Genomic DNA, 23,018 nt, shown 5'->3' with positions numbered 1-23,018 from the left:
TAATCTATCTAATCTATGTAATCTACTCAGGTACGAATCCAACGATTGTTTTATATATTAATAAAAAGCTCACGAGCAAGTCCATCTATTCCCACTCTGAATGTAGTTACTCCTGTCATCCACAGGAGGGCAGTGTTATCATATCCAAGTTGCTTCTCCGTTTTGTTTTGTTTTTTTCCCCCCTCAACTTTCACCACGACGTTGATTGACCACACACACGGATTCTCAACGCTTGTTTTTTTTATTGAACGATATTTGCTTGGCGGCTTTAATGATGCACGTCTTATAAGGGCACGCTTATTGTCATGTTTCATCACATTATTGAACAATTACAAACGAGCAGAAACCCAGAACGTCACCCTTCCAGGAAGTGCGTCATCTGTTGGGGACATGTGGTACTGCACTCAAGCCACGAATGTGGAGGACTTTTTTTTTTTTTTTTTTCCTCACAACTTTGGAACCCAATGGCTAAGAGCAGTGTTTCTCAACCGTGGTCCTCTGGGCACACAATCCAGCCTGTTTTCCATGTCTCCATACTCCAAAGCAGCTGAGGATCGTTATCAGGCTTCTCCAGAATTTGCTGATGAGCTGACATTGGAATGACCTGCGTTGGGAAAAGTGTTGGTCGACACTTTTTAAACAACCATGTATAGTAAGGTAGTTAAAAAACGACCATGTATAGTTTTTTTTTTTTTTTTTTTTTTGTAGAGCAAGGAATAAGTGGTCATAAAAATTGATGGATGGATGGATGGATGGATGGATGGATCGATCGATAAATAGATGGGCTTTTTTTTTTTAAACAACCATGGATAGTAAGGTGTAAAAAAAGATCGTGCATGTATTAGGGTTTTTTTTTTGTTTTTTTTTTTAGTAGGGCATTTTTTTTTAAACAACCCAAGGTTGTTTTTTTGTTTTTTTTAACAATGTTGAGTAAGTTAAAAAAAAAGAAAAAAAAAGACATTTATAGTAAAGCTTTTATTTTAATTTCTTAAAACGACCATGTATAGTAAGGCATTTTTTTTAAATTGACCATGTATATAGTAAGGCATTAAAAACAAAAAACAAAAAAACAAAACAGGTATATAGTAAGGCGGGTTTTTTTCTTCGTAAATGTCCATGCATACTAAGGTGTTTTTTTTTTTTTAACAATGTTGAGTAAGTTAAAAAACAACAACAACACATTTATAGTAAAGCTTTTATTTTCATTTCTTAAAACGACCATGTATAGTAAGGCATTTTTTTTTTATTGACCATGTATATAGTAAGGCATTTAAAAAAAACCAAAAAAACACCTTACCCCGGGTTTTCACTGGATGCGGTTGCGGTGCGGTTGCGGTGCGGTGCGTCTTGACTGCGTGCTCCGGACGGGTCAATTTTTTTGTCAATCCACACCGGCTCCGCACAGCTGCGGTCCGGCAGCTCCGTCGCCGCCCACTTCCCAACGTGTCTCGCGGGACCGCGCGCGCGCGATCATGTGGCATTTCACAACGAGAGGTGGACTTCTTTTGATTTAACATTTTCTTCTTCTTCTGCTATGAGATTCCATGCAGCATCCTTTTTTTGGTTGTCCTTGTAAAGTATATTAATAACGAGAGTCGGGTCAGTGCGGGTCCACTCTTTATTTCTGTCTTCCGCGTCCGGCTGCCGCTCAGTACGGCAAGCGAGACAGGCACAACAAGCAATCGCGAACATCAAACTCACAATACATTACAGTCCTTATAAAAAGGATGTGCCGTGTCATAATTTATTTTGTGGTTTTCCACCTCCAATATAAACCTCTCCTCGTCCATGTTCGCTGGTGTCTAAACCGTGAATGAGCACATGGCCCGGCGACGCCCACGTCACGTTTTGCTGAAAAACTTGAGAAATAGGAGCTGGCGAGTGTTTTATTCTGAAAGGTAAACGGAAATTTATTTTGAAACTGCCTCGGTCTTCCTGTCCCGCTCGATGTGTTTTGTGCTAGCTTGCCATTTGCCGGAGGCCTACCGCTGCGGCGTCCGGCAAAAATAGAAAATAGGTCTATCCTTGCGGAAGGCTTGCGGCACGCCGCAGGCCTTCTGCAGTCGACACGCAACGCACCCGCAAGCGGTGTAAACTGCACCATTCGAATGAATGGAATCTAATTGCTTGCGTCGCCGGACCGCACCGCAACCGCACCGCAACCGCATCCAGTGAAAACCCGGGGTTACTATACATAGTCGTTTGAAAAAAAAAAAAACACCTTAGTATACATGGTCGTTTAAAAAAAAAAAAAAACGGAATACTATACATGGTCGTTTGAAAAAAAAAAAAAAACGCCTTACTATACATGGTCTTTTAAAAAAAGGAAAAAAACGCCTTACTATACATGGTCGTTTGAAAAAACAAAACAAAACAAAAAAAAAACGCCTTACTATACATGGTCGTTTAAAAAAAGAAAAAAAACGCCTGACTATACATGGTCGTTAAAAAAAAAAAAAAAAAAAAAAAAAACGCCTTACTATACATGGTCGTTCAAAAAAAGAAAAAAAACGCCTTACTACATGGTCGTTTGAAAAAAACAAAACAAAAAAAACGCCTTAGTATACATGGTCGTTTGTTTAAAAAAACCTGCCTGACTATACATGGTCGTTAAAAAAAAACAAAAAAAACGGCATACTATGCATGGTCGTTAAAAAAACCAAAAACGCCTTAGTGTACATGGTCGTTTTAAAAAACCCCCCAAAAAAACGCCATACTATACATGGTCGTTAAAAAAAACAAAAACCCCCAAAAAAACGCCTTACTATACATGGTCGTTTAAAAAAAAAAAAAAACCCCGGCATACTATACATGGTCGTTAAAACAAAAAAAAACAAAAAACAAAAACGCCTTACTATATACATGGTCGTTTTTTTTTTAAAAAAACCCCCGCCATACTATACATGGTCGTTTGAAAAAAACAACAACAACAAAAAAACGCCTTATTATACATGGTCGTTTTAAAAAAAAAAACGCCTGACTATACATGGTCGTTAAAAAACAAAAAACAAAAAAAAACCACCTTACTATACATGGTCGTTTGAAAAAAAACAAAAAAACGCCTTAGTATACATGGTCGTTTAAAAAAAAAAAAAAAAAAACGCCTTACTATATACATGGTCGTTTTTTGTTTTTTTTTAAAAACCCCGCCATACTACACCTGGTCGTTTGAAAAAAACAAAAAAACAAAAAAAAACGCCTTAGTATACATGGTCGTTTAAAAAAAAAAAACGCCTGACTATACATGGTCGTTAAAAAAAAAACACAAAAAAAAACGCCTTACTATACATGGTCGTTTGAAAAAAAAAACAAAAAAAAACGCCTTAGTATACATGGTCGTTTTTTAAAAAAAAACGCCATACTATACATGGTCGTCTGAAAAAAAAACAAAAAAAAAACGCCTTACTATACATGGTCGTTTGAAAAAAAACAAAAAAAAACGCCTTACTATACATGGTCTTTTTTTTAAAAAACTGCCTGACTATACATGGTCGTTAAAAAACAAACAAACAAAAAAAAAACGCCTTACTATACATGGTCGTTTGAAAAAAAAAACAAAAAAAAAAACGCCTTAGTATACATGGTCGTTTTTCTTTTTAAAAAACGCCTGACTATATACATGGTCGTTTAAAAAAAAAAACGGCATACTATACATGGTCGTTTGAAAACAAAAACAAAACAAAAAAAACGCCTTAGTATACATGGTGTCGTTTTTTAAAAAAAAACGCCTGACGATATACATGGTCGTTTAAAAAAAAAAACGCCATACTATACATGGTCGTTTGAAAAAAAAACAAAAAACGCCTTACTATACATGGTCGTTTTTTGTTGTTGTTTTTTTTAAACGCCATACTATGCATGGTCGTTTGAAAAAAAAACAAAAAAAAAACGCCTTACTATATACATGGTCGTTTTTTGTTTTTTTTTAAAAAACCCGCCATACTACACCTGGTCGTTTGAAAAAAACAAAAAAACAAAAAAAAACGCCTTAGTATACATGGTCGTTTTAAAAAAAAAACGCCTGACTATACATGGTCGTTAAAAAAAAAACACAAAAAAAAACGCCTTACTATACATGGTCGTTTGAAAAAAAAAACAAAAAAAAACGCCTTAGTATACATGGTCGTTTTTTAAAAAAAAACGCCATACTATACATGGTCGTCTGAAAAAAAAACAAAAAAAAAACGCCTTAGTATACATGGTCGTTTTTTAAAAAAAAACGCCATACTATACATGGTCGTCTGAAAAAAAAAAAAAAAAAAAACGCCTTACTATACATGGTCGTTTGAAAAAAAACAAAAAAAAAACGCCTTACTATACATGGTCTTTTTTTTAAAAAACCGCCTGACTATACATGGTCGTTAAAAAACAAACAAACAAAAAAAAAACGCCTTACTATACATGGTCGTTTGAAAAAAAAAACAAAAAAAAAAACGCCTTAGTATACATGGTCGTTTTTTTTTTAAAAAAACGCCTGACTATATACATGGTCGTTTAAAAAAAAAAAACGGCATACTATACATGGTCGTTTGAAAACAAAAACAAAACAAAAAAAACGCCTTAGTATACATGGTGTCGTTTTTTAAAAAAAAGCGCCTGACGATATACATGGTCGTTTAAAAAAAAAAACGCCATACTATACATGGTCGTTTGAAAAAAAAACAAAAAACGCCTTACTATACATGGTCGTTTTTTGTTGTTGTTTTTTTTAAACGCCATACTATGCATGGTCGTTTGAAAAAAAAAACAAAAAAAACGCCTTAGTATACATGGTCGTTTTTTAAAAAAAACGCCTCACTATACATGGTCGTTAAAAAAACAAAAAAAACCCGCCTTACTATGCATGGTCGTTTTTTTTAAAACAAAAAACAAACAAACAAAAAAACAGCTTACTATATCTATGGTCGTTTATTTTTATAGTCTTTGGTGTGACCCAGCCGGGGGATTGTACTCACGACCTCCCAGTCTCAGGGTGGACACTCTACCACTTGACCACTGAGCTGGTCTTTGAAGAGACAAAAAAAACAAAAAGAACGCCTTACTATACAAGGTCGCTTTTAAAAAAAAAAAACGCCATACTATACATGGTCGTTAAGAAAACCCCCCAAAACAAAACGCCTTACGATACATGGTCGTATGAAAAAAAACCAATAAAACTGCTTACTATATCCATGGTCATTTATTTTTATACTCTTTTTTTGTGACCCAGCCGGGGGATTGAACCCACAACCTCCGAGTCTCAGGGTGGACACTCTACCACTTGACCACCGAGTTGGTCTTTGAAACCCCCCCCCCAAAAAACCCAAAAAACCGCCTTACTATACATGGTAAAAAAAAAACAAACAAAAAAACGGCATACTATACATGGTCGTTAAAAAAACAAACAAACAAACAAACAAAAAAACTGCCTTACTATACATGGTCGTTTTTTTTTTTTTTTAAACAAAAAAAAAAAAACAGTTTACTATATCTACAGTCACTTTTTATTACAGTCTTTGGTGTGACCCAGCCGGGGGATTGAACCCACAACCTCCGAGTCTCAGGGTGGACACTCTACCACTTGACCACCGAGTTGGTCTTTGAAAACCCCCCCAAAAAAACAAAAAAAAACGCCTTACTATACATGGTAAAAAAAAACAACAAAAAAACGGCATACTATACATGGTCGTTAAAAAAACAAACAAACAAACAAACAAACAAACAAACTGCCTTACTATACATGGTCGTTTTTGTTTTTTTTTTTAAAACACACAAAAAAACAGTTTACTATATCTACAGTCACTTATTTTTACAGTCTTTGGTGTGACCCAGCCAGGGGATTGAACCCACAACCTCCGAGTCTCAGGGTGGACACTCTACTACTTGACCACCGAGTTGGTCTTTGAAAACCGCCCCAAAAAAACCCAAAAAAACGCCTTACTATACATGGTAAAAAAAAACACAAAAACGGCATACTATACATGGTCGTTAAAAAAACAAACAAACAAACAAAAAAAAAAAAACTGCCTTACTATACATGGTCGTTTAAAAAAAAAAAAGAAAAAAAAAAAAAAAAAAAAAGTTTACTATATCTACGGTCATTTATTTTTAGTCTTTGGTGTGACCAAGCCGGGGGATTGAACCCACAACCTCCCAGTCAAAGGGTGGACACTCTACCACTTGACCACTGAGCTGGTCTTTGCAAAGACAAAAAAACAAAACAAAAACGCCTGACTATACATGGTCGTTTGAGAAAAAAACAAAAACGCCTTAGTATACATGGTCGTTTTTTTTGTTTTTTGTTTTTTTAAAAACGCCATATTATACATGGTCGTTTTTAAAAAAAAACAACAACAAAAAAAAAACCGCCATGCTATACATGGTCGTTTGAAAAAAAAAAAAAAAAAAAAAAACGCCTTAGTATACATGGTCGTTTTTTAAAAAAAAACGCCTCACTATACATGGTCGTTAAAAAAAAACAAAAAAAAACGCCTTACTATACATGGTCGTTTAAAAAAAGAAGAAAGAAAAAAACGCCTTAGTATACATGGTCGTTTAAAAAAAGAAAAAAAACGCCTTTCTATACATGGTCGTTTGAAAAAAACAACAACAAAAAACGCCTTAGTATACATGGTCGTTTTTTAAAAAAAACGCCTGACTATACATGGTCGTTTAAAAAAAGAAAAAAAAACGCCTTACTATACATGGTCGTTAGAAAAAAAAAAAAAAAAAAACGCCTTAGTATACATGGTCGTTTTTTTTTAAAAACGCCATACTATACATGGTCTTTAAAAAAAAACAAAAAACAAAAAAAAACGCCATACTATACATGGTCGTTAAAAATAAATAAATAAATAAAAAAACAACGCCTTACTATACATGGTCGTTTAAAAAACAAAACAAAAAAAACCCTTACTATACATGGTCGTTTTAAAAAAAAAAACGCCATACTATACATGGTCGTTTGAGAAAAAAAACAAAAAAAACAAAAACGCCTTAGTATACATGGTCGTTTTTTGTTTTTTTTTAAACGCCATATTATACATGGTCGTTAAAACAAAAAAAACAAAAAAACAAAAAAACTTCTTACTATACATGGTCGTTTGAAAAAAAACAAAAAAACGCCTTACTATACATGGTCGTTTTTTAAAAAAAACGCCTGACTATACATGGTCGTTAAAGAAAAAAACAAAAACAAAAACAAAACAAAAAAACGCCTTAGTATACATGGTCGTTTTTAAAAAAAACCAAAAAACGCCTGACTATACATGGTCGTTTGAGAAAAAAACAAAAACGCCTTAGTATACATGGTCGTTTTTTTTTTGTTTGTTTTTTTTAAAAACGCCATATTATACATGGTCGTTTTAAAAAAAAACAACAACAACAAAAAAACGCCTTAGTATACATGGTCGTTTTTTAAAAAAAACGCCTGACTATACATGGTCGTTAAAAAAAACAAAAAAAACCGCCTTACTATACATGGTCGTTTAAAAAAAGAAGAAAAAAAAAAACGCCTTAGTATACATGGTCGTTTAAAAAAAGAAAAAAAACACCTTACTATACATGGTCGTTTGAAAAAAACAACAACAAAAAACACCTTAGTATACATGGTCGTTTTTTAAAAAAAAACGCCTGACTATACATGGTCGTTAAAAAACAAAACAAAAAAAAAACGCCTTACTATACATGGTCGTTTAAAAAAAGAAAAAAAAAACGCCTTACTATACATGGTCGTTAGAAAAAAAACAAACAAAAAAAAACGCCTTAGTATACATGGTCGTTTTTTTTAAAAAACGCCATACTATACATGGTCGTTTAAAAAAAAACAAAAAACGCCATACTATACATGGTCTTTAAAAAAAAACAAAAAACGCCATACTATACATGGTCTTTAAAAAACAAACAAACAAAAAAAAAACGCCATACTATACATGGTCGTTAAAAATAAATAAATAAATAAAAAAACAACGCCTTACTATACATGGTCGTTAAAAAAAAACCAAAAAAAAAACCCTTAGTATACATGGTCGTTTAAAAAAAACAACAAAAAAAACGCCTTAGTATACAATGGTCGTTTTTTTTTAAAAAACGCCTGACTATACATGGTCGTTTTAAAAAAAAAAAACGCCATACTATACATGGTCGTTTGAGAAAAAAAACAAAAAAAACAAAAACGCCTTAGTATACATGGTCGTTTTTTGTTTTTTTTAAAACGCCATATTATACATGGTCGTTAAAACAAAAAAAACAAAAAAACAAAAAAACTTCTTACTATACATGGTCGTTTGAAAAAAAACAAAAAAACGCCTTACTATACATGGTCGTTTTTAAAAAAAAACGCCTGACTATACATGGTCGTTAAAGAAAAAAACAAAAACAAAACAAAAAAACGCCTTAGTATACATGGTCGTTTTTAAAAAAAAAACAAAAAACGCCTGACTATACATGGTCGTTTGAGAAAAAAACAAAAACGCCTTAGTATACATGGTCGTTTTTTTTTTTGTTTTTTTTTTTTTAAAACGCCATATTATACATGGTCGTTTAAAAAACAAACAAAACAAAAAAAAAACGCCATGTTATACATGGTCGTTTGAAAAAAAACAAAAAAAAACGCCTTAGTATACATGGTCGTTTTTTACAAAAAAAACGCCTGACTATACATGGTCGTTAAAAAACAAACAAAAAAAACCGCCTTACTATACATGGTCGTTTAAAAAAAGAAGAAAGAAAAAAACGCCTTAGTATACATGGTCGTTTAAAAAAAGAAAAAAAACGCCTTACTATACATGGTCGTTTGAAAAAAACAACAACAAAAAACGCCTTAGTATACATGGTCGTTTTTTTAAAAAAACGCCTGACTATACATGGTCGTTTAAAAAAAAAAAAAAAACGCCTTACTATACATGGTCGTTAGAAAAAAAAAAAAAAAAAAAACGCCTTAGTATACATGGTCGTTTTTTTTAAAAAACGCCATACTATACATGGTCTTTAAAAAAAAAACAAAAAAAAAAAAAAACGCCATACTATACATGGTCGTTAAAAATAAATAAATAAATAAAAAAACAACGCCTTACTATACATGGTCGTTTTAAAAAAAAAAAAACAAAAACCCTTACTATACATGGTCGTTTTAAAAAAAAAAAACGCCATACTATACATGGTCGTTTGAGAAAAAAAACAAAAAAAACAAAAACGCCTTAGTATACATGGTCGTTTTTTTTTTTTTTAAAACGCCATATTATACATGGTCGTTAAAACAAAAAAAACAAAAAAACAAAAAAACTTCTTACTATACATGGTCGTTTGAAAAAAAACAAAAAAACGCCTTACTATACATGGTCGTTTTTAAAAAAAAACGCCTGACTATACATGGTCGTTAAAGAAAAAAACAAAAACAAAAACAAAACAAAAAAACGCCTTAGTATACATGGTCGTTTTTAAAAAAAAAAAAAAACGCCTGACTATACATGGTCGTTTGAGAAAAAAACAAAAACGCCTTAGTATACATGGTCGTTTTTTTTTTTTTTTTTTTTTTTTAAAACGCCATATTATACATGGTCGTTTTTAAAAAAAACAACAACAACAAAAAAACGCCATGCTATACATGGTCGTTTGAAAAAAAACCAACAAAAAAAAAACGCCTTAGTATACATGGTTGTTTTTTAAAAAAAACGCCTGACTATACATGGTCGTTAAAAAAAACAAAAAAAACGCCTTACTATACATGGTCGTTTAAAAAAAGAAGAAAAAAAAAACGCCTTAGTATACATGGTCGTTTAAAAAAAGAAAAAAAACGCCTTACTATACATGGTCGTTTGAAAAAAACAACAACAAAAAACGCCTTAGTATACATGGTCGTTTTTTTAAAAAAAACGCCTGACTATACATGGTCGTTAAAAAAAAAACAAAAAAAAAACGCCTTACTATACATGGTCGTTAGAAAAAAAAAAAAAAAAAAAAACGCCTTAGTATACATGGTCGTTTTTTTTAAAAAACGCCATACTATACATGGTCGTTTAAAAAAAAACAAAAAACGCCATACTATACATGGTCTTTAAAAAAAAAAAAAAAACGCCATACTATACATGGTCTTTAAAAAACAAACAAACAAAAAAAAAAACGCCATACTATACATGGTCGTTAAAAATAAATAAATAAATAAAAAAACAACGCCTTACTATACATGGTCGTTTTAAAAAAAAAAACGCCATACTATACATGGTCGTTTGAAAAAAAACAAAAAAACGCCTTACTATACATGGTCGTTTTTTAAAAAAAACGCCTGACTATACATGGTCGTTAAAGAAAAAAACAAAAACAAAAACAAAACAAAAAAACGCCTTAGTATACATGGTCGTTTTAAAAAAAAAAAAAAACGCCTGACTATACATGGTCGTTTGAGAAAAAAACAAAAACGCCTTAGTATACATGGTCGTTTTTTTTTTGTTTAGTTTTTTTTAAAAACGCCATATTATACATGGTCGTTTTTAAAAAAAACAACAACAACAAAAAAACGCCATGCTATACATGGTCGTTTGAAAAAAAAAAAAAAAAAAAAAAAACGCCTTAGTATACATGGTCGTTTTTTAAAAAAAACGCCTGACTATACATGGTCGTTAAAAAAAACAAAAAAAAACGCCTTACTATACATGGTCGTTTAAAAAAAGAAGAAAAAAAAAAACGCCTTAGTATACATGGTCGTTTAAAAAAAGAAAAAAAACGCCTTACTATACATGGTCGTTTGAAAAAAACAAAAAAAAACACCTTAGTATACATGGTCGTTTTTTAATAAAAAACGCCTGACTATACATGGTCGTTAAAAAAAAAAAAAAACGCCTTACTATACATGGTCGTTTAAAAAAAGAAAAAAAAAACGCCTTACTATACATGGTCGTTAGAAAAAAACAAAACAAAAAAAAACGCCTTAGTATACATGGTCGTTTTTTTAAAAAAACGCCATACTATACATGGTCGTTTAAAAAAAAACAAAAAACGCCATACTATACATGGTCTTTAAAAAAAAACAAAAAACGCCATACTATACATGGTCTTTAAAAAACAAACAAACAAAAAAAAAACGCCATACTATACATGGTCGTTAAAAATAAATAAATAAATAAAAAAACAACGCCTTACTATACATGGTCGTTTAAAAAAAAAAAAAAAAAAAAACCCTTAGTATACATGGTCGTTTAAAAAAAACACAAAAAAAAAACGCCTTAGTATACATGGTCGTTTTTTTTTAAAAAACGCCTGACTATACATGGTCGTTTTAAAAAAAAAAAACGCCATACTATACATGGTCGTTTGAGAAAAAAAACAAAAAAAACAAAAACGCCTTAGTATACATGGTCGTTTTTTTTTTTTTTTAAAACGCCATATTATACATGGTCGTTAAAACAAAAAAAACAAAAAAACAAAAAAACTTCTTACTATACATGGTCGTTTGAAAAAAAACAAAAAAACGCCTTACCTATACATGGTCGTTTTTTAAAAAAAAACGCCTGACTATACATGGTCGTTAAAGAAAAAAACAAAAACAAAAACAAAACAAAAAAACGCCTTAGTATACATGGTCGTTTTTAAAAAAAAACAAAAAACGCCTGACTATACATGGTCGTTTGAGAAAAAAACAAAAACGCCTTAGTATACATGGTCGTTTTTTTTGTTTTTTGTTTTTTAAAAAACGCCAAATTATACATGGTCGTTTAAAAAAAAAAAAAAAAAAACGCCTTAGTATACATGGTCGTTTTTAAAAAAAAAAACGCCTGACTATACATGGTCGTTAAAAAACAAACAAAAAAAAACGCCTTACTATACATGGTCGTTTAAAAAAAGAAGAAAAAAAAAAACGCCTTAGTATACATGGTCGTTTAAAAAAAGAAAAAAAACGCCTTACTATACATGGTCGTTTGAAAAAAACAACAACAAAAAACGCCTTACCTATACATGGTCGTTTTTTAAAAAAAAACGCCTGACTATACATGGTCGTTAAAGAAAAAAACAAAAACAAAAACAAAACAAAAAAACGCCTTAGTATACATGGTCGTTTTTAAAAAAAAACAAAAAACGCCTGACTATACATGGTCGTTTGAGAAAAAAACAAAAACGCCTTAGTATACATGGTCGTTTTTTTTGTTTTTTGTTTTTTAAAAAACGCCAAATTATACATGGTCGTTTAAAAAAAAAAAAAAAAAAACGCCTTAGTATACATGGTCGTTTTTTAAAAAAAAAACGCCTGACTATACATGGTCGTTAAAAAACAAACAAAAAAAAACGCCTTACTATACATGGTCGTTTAAAAAAAGAAGAAAAAAAAAAACGCCTTAGTATACATGGTCGTTTAAAAAAAGAAAAAAAACGCCTTACTATACATGGTCGTTTGAAAAAAACAACAACAAAAAACGCCTTAGTATACATGGTCGTTTTTAAAAAAAAACGCCTGACTATACATGGTCGTTAAAAAACAAACAAACAAAAAAACGCCTTACTATACATGGTCGTTTAAAAAAAGAAAAAAAAACGCCTTACTATACATGGTCGTTTGAAAAAAACAAAACAAAAAAAAACGCCTTAGTATACATGGTCGTTTTTTAAAAAAAACGCCATACTATACATGGTCGTTTAAAAAAAACAAAAAACGCCATAATATACATGGTCTTTAAAAAACAAACAAACAAAAAAAAAAACGCCATACTATACATGGTCGTTAAAAATAAATAAATAAATTAAAAAACAACGCCTTACTATACATGGTCGTTTAAAAAAAAAAAAAAAAACCCTTAGTATACATGGTCGTTTAAAAAACAAAAAACAAAACACGCCTTAGTATACATGGTCGTTTTTTTTTAAAAAACGCCTGACTATACATGGTCGTTTTAAAAAAAAAAAACGCCATACTATACATGGTCGTTTGAAAAAAAAAAAAAAAAAAAAAACGCCTTAGTATACATGGTCGTTTGAAAAAAAAAACGCCTCACTATACATGGTCGTTAAAAAAAAACAAAAAAACCCGCCTTACTATACATGGTCGTTTAAAAAAAGAAGAAAGAAAAAAACGCCTTAGTATACATGGTCGTTTAAAAAAAGAAAAAAAACGCCTTACTATACATGGTCGTTTGAAAAAAACAACAACAAAAAACGCCTGACTATACATGGTCGTTTAAAAAAAGAAAAAAAAACGCCTTACTATACATGGTCGTTAGAAAAAAAACAAAAAACAAAACGCCTTAGTATACATGGTCGTTTTTTTTAAAAAACGCCATACTATACATGGTCGTTAAAAATAAATAAATAAATAAAAAAACAACGCCTTACTATACATGGTCGTTTAAAAAAAAAACAAAAAAAAACCCTTACTATACATGGTCGTTTTAAAAAAAAAAACACCATACTATACATGGTCGTTTGAGAAAAAAAACAAAAAAAACAAAAACGCCTTAGTATACATGGTCCTTTTTTAAAAAAAACGCCTGACTATACATGGTCGTTTGAGAAAAAAACAAAAACGCCTTAGTATACATGGTCGTTTTTTTTTTTTTTTTTTTTTTTTAAAACACCATATTATACATGGTCGTTTTTAAAAAAAACAACAAAAACAAAAAAACGCCATGCTATACATGGTCGTTTGAAAAAAACAAAACAAAAAAAAAAACGCCTTAGTATACATGGTCGTTTTTTAAAAAAAACGCCTGACTATACATGGTCGTTAAAAAAAAACCCCAAAAAAACGCCTTACTATACATGGTCGTTTAAAAAAAGAAGAAAGAAAAAAACGCCTTAGTATACATGGTCGTTTAAAAAAAGAAAAAAAACGCCTTACTATACATGGTCGTTTGAAAAAAACAACAACAAAAAATGCCTTAGTATACATGGTCGTTTTTTAAAAAAAACGCCTGACTATACATGGTCGTTTAAAAAAAGAAAAAAAAACGCCTTACTATACATGGTCGTTTGAGAAAAAAAACAAAAAAAACAAAAACGCCTTAGTATACATGGTCGTTTTTTGTTTTTTTTTAAACGCCATATTATACATGGTCGTTAAAACCAAAAAAACAAAAAAACAAAAAAACTTCTTACTATACATGGTCGTTTGAAAAAAAACAAAAAAACTTCTTACTATACATGGTCGTTTGAAAAAAAACAAAAAAACGCCTTACTATACATGGTCGTTTTTTAAAAAAAACGCCTGACTATACATGGTCGTTAAAGAAAAAAACAAAAACAAAAACAAAACAAAAAAACGCCTTAGTATACATGGTCGTTTTAAAAAAAAAAAAAAAACGCCTGACTATACATGGTCGTTTGAGAAAAAAACAAAAACGCCTTAGTATACATGGTCGTTTTTTTTTTGTTTTTTTTTTTAAAAACGCCATATTATACATGGTCGTTTTTAAAAAAAAACAACAACAACAAAAAAACGCCATGCTATACATGGTCGTTTGAAAAAAAAAAAACAAAAAAAAAAAACGCCTTAGTATACATGGTCGTTTTTTAAAAAAAACGCCTGACTATACATGGTCGTTAAAAAAAAACAAAAAAAAAACGCCTTACTATACATGGTCGTTAAAAACAAAACAAAAAAAAAACGCCTTACTATACATGGTCGTTTAAAAAAAGAAAAAAAAAACGGCTTACTATACATGGTCGTTAGAAAAAAAAACAAAAAAAAAACGCCTTAGTATATACATGGTCGTTTTTTTTTAAAAAAACGCCATACTATACATGGTCTTTAAAAAACAAACAAACAAAAAAAAAACGCCATACTATACATGGTCGTTAAAAATAAATAAATAAATAAAAAAACAACGCCTTACTATACATGGTCGTTTAAAAAAAAAAAAAAACCCTTAGTATACATGGTCGTTTAAAAAAAACAAAAAAAAAACGCCTTAGTATACATGGTCGTTTTTTTTTAAAAAACGCCTGACTATACATGGTCGTTTTAAAAAAAAAACCCGCCATACTATACATGGTCGTTTGAGAAAAAAAACAAAAAAAACAAAAACGCCTTAGTATACATGGTCGTTTTTTGTTTTTTTTTAAACGCCATATTATACATGGTCGTTAAAACAAAAAAAACAAAAAAACAAAAAAACTTCTTACTATACATGGTCGTTTGAAAAAAAACAAAAAAACGCCTTACTATACATGGTCGTTTTTTAAAAAAAACGCCTGACTATACATGGTCGTTAAAGAAAAAAACAAAAACAAAAACAAAACAAAAAAACGCCTTAGTATACATGGTCGTTTTTAAAAAAAAACAAAAAACGCCTGACTATACATGGTCGTTTGAGAAAAAAACAAAAACGCCTTAGTATACATGGTCGTTTTTGTTGTTGTTGTTTTTTTTAAAAACGCCATATTATACATGGTCGTTTAAAAAAAAACAAAAAAAAACGCCATGCTATACATGGTCGTTTGAAAAAAAACAAAAAAAAACGCCTTAGTATACATGGTCGTTTTTTTAAAAAAAAACGCCTGACTATACATGGTCGTTAAAAAAAAACAAAAAAAAAACGCCTTACTATACATGGTCGTTTAAAAAAAGAAGAAAGAAAAAAACGCCTTAGTATACATGGTCGTTTAAAAAATGAAAAAAAACGCCTTACTATACATGGTCGTTTGAAAAAAACAACAACAAAAAACGCCTTAGTATACATGGTCGTTTTTAAAAAAAAACGCCTGACTATACATGGTCGTTAAAAAAACAAACAAAAAAAAAACGCCTTACTATACATGGTCGTTTAAAAAAAGAAAAAAAAACGCCTTACTATACATGGTCGTTTGAAAAAAAACAAACAAAAAAAAACGCCTTAGTATACATGGTCGTTTTTAAAAAAAAAACGCCATACTATACATGGTCGTTTAAAAAAAACAAAAAACGCCATACTATACATGGTCTTTAAAAAACAAACAAACAAAAAAAAAACGCCATACTATACATGGTCGTTAAAAATAAATAAATAAATAAAAAAACAACGCCTTACTATACATGGTCGTTAAAAAAAAACAAAAAAAAAAAACCCTTAGTATACATGGTCGTTTAAAAAAAACAAAAAAAAAAACGCCTTAGTATACAATGGTCGTTTTTTTTTAAAAAACGCCTGACTATACATGGTCGTTTTAAAAAAAAAAAACGCCATACTATACATGGTCGTTTGAGAAAAAAAACAAAAAAAACAAAAACGCCTTAGTATACATGGTCGTTTTTTGTTTTTTTTAAAACGCCATATTATACATGGTCGTTAAAACAAAAAAAACAAAAAAACAAAAAAACTTCTTACTATACATGGTCGTTTGAAAAAAAACAAAAAAACGCCTTACTATACATGGTCGTTTTTAAAAAAAAACGCCTGACTATACATGGTCGTTAAAGAAAAAAACAAAAACAAAAACAAAACAAAAAAACGCCTTAGTATACATGGTCGTTTTTAAAAAAAAAAAAAAAAACGCCTGACTATACATGGTCGTTTGAGAAAAAAACAAAAACGCCTTAGTATACATGGTCGTTTTTTTTGTTGTTTTTTTTTTTTTAAAACGCCATATTATACATGGTCGTTTAAAAAACAAACAAAAAAAAAAAAAAACGCCATGTTATACATGGTCGTTTGAAAAAAAACAAAAAAAAAACGCCTTAGTATACATGGTCGTTTTTTACAAAAAAAACGCCTGACTATACATGGTCGTTAAAAAACAAACAAAAAAAAACGCCTTACTATACATGGTCGTTTAAAAAAAGAAGAAAGAAAAAAACGCCTTAGTATACATGGTCGTTTCAAAAAAGAAAAAAAACGCCTTACTATACATGGTCGTTTGAAAAAAACAACAACAAAAAACGCCTTAGTATACATGGTCGTTTTTTTAAAAAAACGCCTGACTATACATGGTCGTTTAAAAAAAGAAAAAAAAACGCCTTACTATACATGGTCGTTAGAAAAAAAAAAAAAAAAAAACGCCTTAGTATACATGGTCGTTTTTTTTAAAAAACGCCATACTATACATGGTCTTTAAAAAAAAAAAAAAAAAAAAAAAAAACGCCATACTATACATGGTCGTTAAAAATAAATAAATAAATAAAAAAACAACGCCTTACTATACATGGTCGTTTAAAAAACAAAAAAAAACAAACCCTTACTATACATGGTCGTTTTAAAAAAAAAAAACGCCATACTATACATGGTCGTTTGAGAAAAAAAACAAAAAAAACAAAAAAAACAAAAACGCCTTAGTATACATGGTCGTTTTTTGTTTTTTTTAAAACGCCATATTATACATGGTCGTTAAAACAAAAAAAACAAAAAAACAAAAAAACTTCTTACTATACATGGTCGTTTGAAAAAAAACAAAAAAACGCCTTACTATACATGGTCGTTTTTTAAAAAAAACGCCTGACTATACATGGTCGTTAAAGAAAAAAACAAAAACAAAAACAAAACAAAAAAACGCCTTAGTATACATGGTCGTTTTTAAAAAAAAAACAAAACGCCTGACTATACATGGTCGTTTGAGAAAAAAACAAAAACGCCTTAGTATACATGGTCGTTTTTAAAAAAAACAACAACAACAAAAAAACGCCATGCTATACATGGTCGTTTGAAAAAAAAAAAAAAAAAAAAAAAAACGCCTTAGTATACATGGTCGTTTTTTAAAAAAAACGCCTGACTATACATGGTCGTTAAAAAAAACAAAAAAAAACGCCTTACTATACATGGTCGTTTAAAAAAAGAAGAAAAAAAAAAACGCCTTAGTATACATGGTCGTTTAAAAAAAGAAAAAAAACGCCTTACTATACATGGTCGTTTGAAAAAAACAACAAAAAACACCTTAGTATACATGGTCGTTTTTTAAAAAAAAACGCCTGACTATACATGGTCGTTAAAAAAAAAAAAAAAAACGCCTTACTATACATGGTCGTTTAAAAAAAGAAAAAAAAAACGCCTTAGTATACATGGTCGTTAGAAAAAAACAAAACAAAAAAAAACGCCTTAGTATACATGGTCGTTTTTTTTAAAAAACGCCATACTATACATGGTCGTTTAAAAAAAAACAAAAAACGCCATATTATACATGGTCTTTAAAAAAAAACAAAAAACGCCATACTATACATGGTCTTTAAAAAACAAACAAACAAAAAAAAAACGCCATACTATACATGGTCGTTAAAAATAAATAAATAAATAAAAAAACAACGCCTTACTATACATGGTCGTTTAAAAAAAAAAAAAAAAAAAAAACCCTTAGTATACATGGTCGTTTAAAAAAAACAACAAAAAAAAACGCCTTAGTATACATGGTCGTTTTTTTTAAAAAAACGCCTGACTATACATGGTCGTTTTAAAAAAAAAAACCGCCATACTATACATGGTCGTTTGAGAAAAAAAACAAAAAAAACAAAAACGCCTTAGTATACATGGTCGTTTTTTTTTTTTTTTTAAACGCCATATTATACATGGTCGTTAAAACAAAAAAAACAAAAAAACAAAAAAACTTCTTACTATACATGGTCGTTTGAAAAAAAACAAAAAAACGCCTTACCTATACATGGTCGTTTTTTAAAAAAAAACGCCTGACTATACATGGTCGTTAAAGAAAAAAACAAAAACAAAAACAAAACAAAAAAACGCCTTAGTATACATGGTCGTTTTTAAAAAAAAACAAAAAACGCCTGACTATACATGGTCGTTTGAGAAAAAAACAAAAACGCCTTAGTATACATGGTCGTTTTTTTTGTTGTTTTTTTTTTAAAAAACGCCAAATTATACATGGTCGTTTAAAAAAAAAAAAAAAAAAAAAAAAAAACGCCATGCTATACATGGTCGTTTGAAAAAAAACAAAAAAAAACGCCTTAGTATACATGGTCGTTTTTAAAAAAAAAAACGCCTGACTATACATGGTCGTTAAAAAACAAACAAAAAAAAACGCCTTACTATACATGGTCGTTTAAAAAAAGAAGAAAAAAAAAACCGCCTTAGTATACATGGTCGTTTAAAAAAAGAAAAAAAACGCCTTACTATACATGGTCGTTTGAAAAAAACAACAACAAAAAACGCCTTAGTATACATGGTCGTTTTTAAAAAAAAACGCCTGACTATACATGGTCGTTAAAAAACAAACAAACAAAAAAACGCCTTACTATACATGGTCGTTTAAAAAAAGAAAAAAAAACGCCTTACTATACATGGTCGTTTGAAAAAAACAAAACAAAAAAAAACGCCTTAGTATACATGGTCGTTTTTAAAAAAAAACGCCATACTATACATGGTCGTTTAAAAAAAACAAAAAACGCCATAATATACATGGTCTTTAAAAAACAAACAAACAAACAAAAAAACGCCATACTATACATGGTCGTTAAAAATAAATAAATAAATTAAAAAACAACGCCTTACTATACATGGTCGTTTAAAAAAAAAAAAAAAAAACCCTTAGTATACATGGTCGTTTAAAAAACAAAAAACAAAACACGCCTTAGTATACATGGTCGTTTTTTTTTAAAAAACGCCTGACTATACATGGTCGTTTTAAAAAAAAAAAACGCCATACTATACATGGTCGTTTGAAAAAAAAAACAAAAAAAAAAAACGCCTTAGTATACATGGTCGTTTGAAAAAAAAAAACGCCTCACTATACATGGTCGTTAAAAAAAAAAAAAAAAACCCGCCTTACTATACATGGTCGTTTAAAAAAAGAAGAAAGAAAAAAACGCCTTAGTATACATGGTCGTTTAAAAAAAGAAAAAAAACGCCTTACTATACATGGTCGTTTGAAAAAAACAACAACAAAAAACGCCTTAGTATACATGGTCGTTTTAAAAAAAAAACGCCTGACTATACATGGTCGTTTAAAAAAAGAAAAAAAAACGCCTTACTATACATGGTCGTTAGAAAAAAAACAAAAAACAAAACGCCTTAGTATACATGGTCGTTTTTTTTAAAAAACGCCATACTATACATGGTCGTTAAAAATAAATAAATAAATAAAAAAACAACGCCTTACTATACATGGTCGTTTTTTAAAAAAAACGCCTGACTATACATGGTCGTTAAAGAAAAAAACAAAAACAAAAACAAAACAAAAAAACGCCTTAGTATACATGGTCGTTTTAAAAAAAACAAAAACAAAAACAAAACAAAAAAACGCCTGACTATACATGGTCGTTTGAGAAAAAAACAAAAACGCCTTAGTATACATGGTCGTTTTTTTTTTTTTTTTTTTTTTTTAAAACACCATATTATACATGGTCGTTTTTAAAAAAAACAACAAAAACAAAAAAACGCCATGCTATACATGGTCGTTTGAAAAAAAAAAAAACAAAAAAAAAAACGCCTTAGTATACATGGTCGTTTTTTAAAAAAAACGCCTGACTATACATGGTCGTTAAAAAAAAAACAAAAAAAAACGCCTTACTATACATGGTCGTTTAAAAAAAGAAGAAAGAAAAAAACGCCTTAGTATACATGGTCGTTTAAAAAAAGAAAAAAAACGCCTTACTATACATGGTCGTTTGAAAAAAACAACAACAAAAAATGCCTTAGTATACATGGTCGTTTTTTAAAAAAAACGCCTGACTATACATGGTCGTTTAAAAAAAGAAAAAAAAACGCCTTACTATACATGGTCGTTTGAGAAAAAAAACAAAAAAAACAAAAACGCCTTAGTATACATGGTCGTTTTTTGTTTTTTTTTAAACGCCATATTATACATGGTCGTTAAAACAAAAAAAACAAAAAAACAAAAAAACTTCTTACTATACATGGTCGTTTGAAAAAAAACAAAAAAACGCCTTACTATACATGGTCGTTTTTTAAAAAAAACGCCTGACTATACATGGTCGTTAAAGAAAAAAACAAAAACAAAAACAAAACAAAAAAACGCCTTAGTATACATGGTCGTTTAAAAAAAAAAAAAAAAACGCCTGACTATACATGGTCGTTTGAGAAAAAAACAAAAACGCCTTAGTATACATGGTCGTTTTTTTTTTTTGTTTTTTTTTTAAAAACGCCATATTATACATGGTCGTTTTAAAAAAAAAACAACAACAACAAAAAAACGCCATGCTATACATGGTCGTTTGAAAAAAAAAAAACAAAAAAAAAAAACGCCTTAGTATACATGGTCGTTTTTTAAAAAAAACGCCTGACTATACATGGTCGTTAAAAAAAAACAAAAAAAAAACGCCTTACTATACATGGTCGTTAAAAACAAAACAAAAAAAAAACGCCTTACTATACATGGTCGTTTAAAAAAAGAAAAAAAAAACGGCTTACTATACATGGTCGTTAGAAAAAAAAAAAAAAAAAAAAAAACGCCTGAGTATATACATGGTCGTTTTTTTTTAAAAAAACGGCATACTATACATGGTCTTTAAAAAACAAACAAACAAAAAAAAAACGCCATACTATACATGGTCGTTAAAAATAAATAAATAAATAAAAAAACAACGCCTTACTATACATGGTCGTTTAAAAAAAAAAAACAACCCTTAGTATACATGGTCGTTTAAAAAAAACAAAAAAAAAACGCCTTAGTATACATGGTCGTTTTTTTTTAAAAAACGCCTGACTATACATGGTCGTTTTAAAAAAAAAAAACGCCATACTATACATGGTCGTTTGAGAAAAAAAACAAAAAAAACAAAAACGCCTTAGTATACATGGTCGTTTTTTTTTTTTTTTTAAACGCCATATTATACATGGTCGTTAAAACAAAAAAAACAAAAAAACAAAAAAACAAAAAAACTTCTTACTATACATGGTCGTTTGAAAAAAAACAAAAAAACGCCTTACTATACATGGTCGTTTTTTAAAAAAAACGCCTGACTATACATGGTCGTTAAAGAAAAAAACAAAAACAAAAACAAAACAAAAAAACGCCTTAGTATACATGGTCGTTTTTAAAAAAAAACAAAAAACGCCTGACTATACATGGTCGTTTGAGAAAAAAACAAAAACGCCTTAGTATACATGGTCGTTTTTTTTGTTGTTGTTTTTTTTAAAAACGCCATATTATACATGGTCGTTTAAAAAAAAAAAAAAAAAAAAAAAAAAAAACGCCATGCTATACATGGTCGTTTGAAAAAAAACAAAAAAAAACGCCTTAGTATACATGGTCGTTTTTTTAAAAAAAAACGCCTGACTATACATGGTCGTTAAAAAAAAACAAAAAAAAAACGCCTTACTATACATGGTCGTTTAAAAAAAGAAGAAAGAAAAAAAGCCTTAGTATACATGGTCGTTTAAAAAAAGAAAAAAAACGCCTTACTATACATGGTCGTTTGAAAAAAACAACAACAAAAAACGCCTTAGTATACATGGTCGTTTTTAAAAAAAAACGCCTGACTATACATGGTCGTTAAAAAAACAAACAAAAAAAAAACGCCTTACTATACATGGTCGTTTAAAAAAAGAAAAAAAAACGCCTTACTATACATGGTCGTTTGAAAAAAAACAAACAAAAAAAAACGCCTTAGTATACATGGTCGTTTTTAAAAAAAAAACGCCATACTATACATGGTCGTTTAAAAAAAACAAAAAACGCCATACTATACATGGTCTTTAAAAAACAAACAAACAAAAAAAAAAACGCCATACTATACATGGTCGTTAAAAATAAATAAATAAATTAAAAAACAACGCCTTACTATACATGGTCGTTTAAAAAAAAAAAAAAGAAACCCCTTACTATACATGGTCGTTTGAGAAAAAAAACAAAAAAAACAAAAACGCCTTAGTATACATGGTCGTTTTTTTTTTTTTTTTAAACGCCATATTATACATGGTCGTTAAAACAAAAAAAAACAAAAAAACAAAAAAACTTCTTACTATACATGGTCGTTTGAAAAAAAACAAAAAAACGCCTTACTATACATGGTCGTTAAAGAAAAAAACAAAAACAAAAACAAAACAAAAAAACGCCTTAGTATACATGGTCGTTTAAAAAAAAAAAAAAAAAACGCCTGACTATACATGGTCGTTTGAGAAAAAAACAAAAACGCCTTAGTATACATGGTCGTTTTTTTTTTTTTTTTTTTTTTTTTA

At 29.6% G+C, this 23,018-nt stretch overlaps 1 protein-coding gene across 6 annotated transcripts in view; it reads left to right on the top strand.

Annotated features, from left to right (window-relative positions):
- The window catches only part of arhgef33 (Rho guanine nucleotide exchange factor (GEF) 33), a 68,829-nt gene that overhangs the window by 4,770 nt on the left and 41,041 nt on the right, over positions 1–23,018 (top strand). Inside the window, exon 1 of one of the 6 annotated variants that reach the window (XM_077496194.1) lies at positions 515–618. The exons of the other annotated variants lie outside the window; for them this stretch is intronic. The gene's annotated coding sequence lies outside the window, so the exon portion shown is untranslated. Of the gene's footprint in view, positions 1–514; positions 619–23,018 lie in introns of those variants that run through there. 6 annotated transcript variants of the gene reach the window in all.

The sequence above is a fragment of the Festucalex cinctus genome, chromosome 14 (assembly GCF_051991245.1).
Source record: "Festucalex cinctus isolate MCC-2025b chromosome 14, RoL_Fcin_1.0, whole genome shotgun sequence".
NCBI classification, from domain to species: domain Eukaryota; kingdom Metazoa; phylum Chordata; class Actinopteri; order Syngnathiformes; family Syngnathidae; genus Festucalex; species Festucalex cinctus.
Note: the sequence above shows the minus strand (reverse complement) of the source record. Positions and strands in the feature narration are given on the sequence as shown.